Below are 4,072 nucleotides of genomic sequence, written 5' to 3' on the forward strand. Positions count from 1 at the left end.
CACGATTACGACCTGTGAATTATAACTGATTAGACTTTGAAACACAACAGACAACGTAGAACTTGCTCCAGGCTTTAATCTGCAGCTTTCATGTGTAGCACCACGATATACGGCTGTAGAATGGTACTGATCTGTGTGTTTCACATTTATTTCCTTCAAGCGTCCCTTGCAGTACTGAAATTTCCTGCTGTTTCAAATGCTCTTTCATCTTCCGAACCAAATTTTCTGCTTGTATTGCAACATTATTTGCTTATGTGTTCATCAGCCTAATACAGCGGTCTATTAAACCAATCCATGTATTCTGCACCGTTGGACAGATGAATTTTCGTCACTGTAGCTACAGTGCACATAGAAATCAATAACCTACTGTTTTATGGATGAATTTCGTTACTGACATCTCGTTGGAAAAACCATTGAATATCTGTATGACCATTGATAATTTTCATTGTTGGGAATGTGACTCAAATTTACCAACTGTCAGTTTTTACCAAAGCACTGTGACTGGTCTAAATTGTGCACAGCAAACCCATTATAAATGATTATGAAAACCTGCGACTGTACACTTTTTTTTTCTTGCGGAATGAAATTAAAACACATGATGCTCATGTACAAGTGACTGGTGAATGCTCACGCACTACAAGTGATGACGATCAGTCAATAATGCTGATATATGCTGACCTCTACAAGTTTCTCACAGAATAGAAATGACGTATTTCTGTTTTACCTGCCTACAACGTTAATGGTTTTACCGTTTCTTGTGACGATGTTATGTGATATGCAGTGGTACAACTCTAAATTGTTTCTTAACCTTCTTGTCTTCCAGTCATCTAACCACGATATGGATACTGGGTGTCGTAGATGTTTTGGATGTCTTGCTGTTTTTTTGAAAATGTGTTGTAGTGCAAACCACTCATAAACAGATTTAGTTATGGATCATTTCAAGCAGGTAATATCAAGTCAGTATTTCATCGTTTTGTTTGTATGTGTGTGTGTGTGTGTGTGTGTGTGTGTGTGTGTGTGTGTGTTTACGTGTGTTAGTATGTACGTTTGCTTACGAAACTGTTTGATAAATAGGGCTATAGTGAAATGTCGCAGTGTAATTGGACACTTTTGAACAAAGTGTCCTTTAACAATAAATATACTCCACTATAATAGGCTGTAAAAACTTTCACGCCGGCGCGACTGGCTGCAATTTATTTTACGCCGCCACCATGCTACATTTTTTAAATGTAACGCCAATGCCAATCCTACATTTTTAAAATTCCCGCCTTGTCACAGATAAGGGTGCTTCACTTGTAGTCACAAATGTAAACAAACAAACATTTATGCTCGACGGATCGTAGTAGCATTCACGCTTGCACAAGGGAGATTTTTTGAACTGCTCAGCATTATTCTGAAAGGAAAATGTTTCTATCTTGTCAACATGTGGTCAGATATGTTGTTTATCGTTATCATTTTCTCTTCACTTTCAGATTTACTTGTGTCACAATTAATCTAATACAAAATAAATATAGGACAACTTCATTTTCTAACCTTTAAAATAATATACGGTTACTATTGTCCAAGAGCAGTATTCCTCTACGTGTCAATATGTATCATAGCTTAGACTATCTATAAACTAATTAATTATCCTACTCGTATTTCTAACGCTATCGCTCCCGTGTCGCGTGTCTCGTGCAATTTCTGGGCAGTTAAACTGATTGCCGTTTACAAAAGCTAACCAACGCCGTCAAAACCAGTTTAATATTAATACGTCAACGGGGGCAGATGAAAATGTGTGCCCCGACCGGGACTCGAACCCGGGATCTCCTGCTTACATGGCAGACACTCTGTCCACCTGAGCCACCGAGGTCAAAGAGGATAGCACGACTGCAGGGATTTATCTCTGGCACGCCTCCCGCGAAACCCACATTCTCAACGTATTGTCCCGTACTACATTCGTAGTGCCCCCGCCCATTATACTCTTTACTCGCGGCGCGTTGCCGATTCCCGTAAGAGTTCGGGCACTGTGCATTCGCACAGAAGAAGAAGATGGTCAAGTGGCCGGTGAGCCTTAACTATATATATACTAAGATGGTATCCGTTCTTTCGGACATGTCCGAAAGAACAGATACCATAGGTGACCATGCAGCTCATTAGAATGAAATTACAGTGAAATGAACACCCTTAGCTGCTCACAGGCGTTGTCATACGTCAACGGGGACAGATGAAAATGTGTGCCCCGACCGAATGTAGTGCGGGACAATACGTTGAGAATGTGGGTTTCGCGGGAGGCGTGCCAGTGATAAATCCCTGCAGTCGTGCTATCCTCTGTGTCCTCGGTGGCTCAGAGCGTCTGCCATTTAATATTAATGATGATACAACCATCACAGGTCGAAATGCACTTCGTGTGGCATAACGTCTGAACCAATCGTTCCAAAGTAAAGGCGTTGATGTCAGTAGTTCTGTCCTTACATTCTCTTCTTGTTGGTGCATTCGCTTCTTATTTTATTTGCGACCTCTAATTATCTAGTCCCTCAATACGAAATCTCTGCATCATCCCCCATCTTCTCCTGAGCTCAAAACAATCATTTCCCGCCTCTAGAAAAATGGTCTCCACTGGTATTTCCCCAGCGTCGTGGCTCTTGCGTTCGAGTTGTATGTGCCTTCCGCCCACACTCGCACACCATTCATCAGCGTCCTAGTGCCGGAATCAAGCTCACACAAATTCTCATCTCCACGGAAATGTCCCACGCGAAACTCAGTCAACGTACAATGGATAAAACGGAAAATACACAGGGTAGTTATTAAATTTTAATCATGGAGCTGCGACCAGAAAACACTGTTATGATGTTTGGCCACCTCTGTATTGTCATCTTTCAGTACTACACATCCTTAGAAAAGGTAGATGACGTAGTAGAGGGTTGTAGGAGCCTGCACTCTGACATTTCAGTGAACGTTCCAATCGAAAGTCACAGCACCGTCATTGTGAAGAGCCAATCACGCCTTCGTGTCTTGATCCGAGGGAAGCGGAGGAAGTTACTGGGTGCCATGTTAGTAGAATACGAGACAAAAGTGGAAACCGCAGTGAAGCAGAACGTTAGACTGTGGACTACGCGGAATGAACTGGGCCGCCTATGGTTTGTACCTGTGATGGTTTTCCCCTTAAGAGCTTAACCTGTTCGCAGTACACCTTGGCAGTCTCAAAATACCTTCGGCATCACCTTTTCTGATGATGGTTTGGAATTTGACCTTTTTGGCGATCGTGAATCCTCTAAGTTTCTACTGTCTGCTCCGCTCCTACGCTTTTGTTTCCCAGCGATACATCCGTAGTGAAGGCTATCGGCATTGGTGTGAGCAGTCACGAAACCCAGTGCTCGGCAACCTTTGTCATACTTAACCCGTCGTACAAGAAGTTTAAAACTGATACCTGGCTGATGTTCACTTTATTTTTACTATCACCTCAGCTCTGATACGCCGGTCTTAGACCATCAGAGCCTCAACTTCCCCGGTTCTGCACAGAGAGGTGGTCTTCCACGTTGCTCCTCATAATTCAGAGTGGTGTTACCACACAGTAACTATTTCAGTCACCAGCCACTGACGCGAAATCAAAAGGCATTTATTGCAGTGTTGTCCCTCCTCATACACCGAAAACAAATTACCGCCCGGCATGTAATTCACCCGTAGACGGCAACATTTTTTTTTCGCTCCTCTAGCAGCGTACTACGTTTCTGTGAAGAGGTGACTTCAGTGTGTACTAGGAGTGCACGCATGCACCTGCAATCAAGAATATATTTATTCTGCAGCTTTACATGTTTCGAAGTGAAAATTAAATTCCTTATGACGCCTTATAACACCCCATGTGTGATAGGTGTCACAGGTGGCTTTGGCAATTTTTTCTGGCCGGCGTTGTTACATCACCTGAGAGGGATAGAATTAGCTGTAACAGCTTCCAAGGATACTGCAAGGGACGAGACGTGGAATGGCTTGCGGGAAACCGGGAAGAATGATGTGTATCACTCTGCGATGCCAGTTGGGCTTTATCCGGGAACACGTGTCTAGGAATCTCCTGGCAAAACCCCTCTCTAACATG

At 43.1% G+C, this 4,072-nt stretch overlaps 1 non-coding gene across 1 annotated transcript; it reads right to left on the reverse strand.

The window, feature by feature from the left end:
- Positions 1-1,778: 1,778 nt before the first annotated feature.
- On the reverse strand, positions 1,779-1,852 carry Trnat-ugu (transfer RNA threonine (anticodon UGU)). Its single transcript has one exon. It is a non-coding gene; the product is annotated as a tRNA-Thr (tRNA).
- Positions 1,853-4,072: the final 2,220 nt, after the last annotated feature.

Source organism: Schistocerca serialis, chromosome 7, assembly GCF_023864345.2.
Source record: "Schistocerca serialis cubense isolate TAMUIC-IGC-003099 chromosome 7, iqSchSeri2.2, whole genome shotgun sequence".
Taxonomy (NCBI): Eukaryota; Metazoa; Arthropoda; class Insecta; order Orthoptera; family Acrididae; genus Schistocerca; species Schistocerca serialis.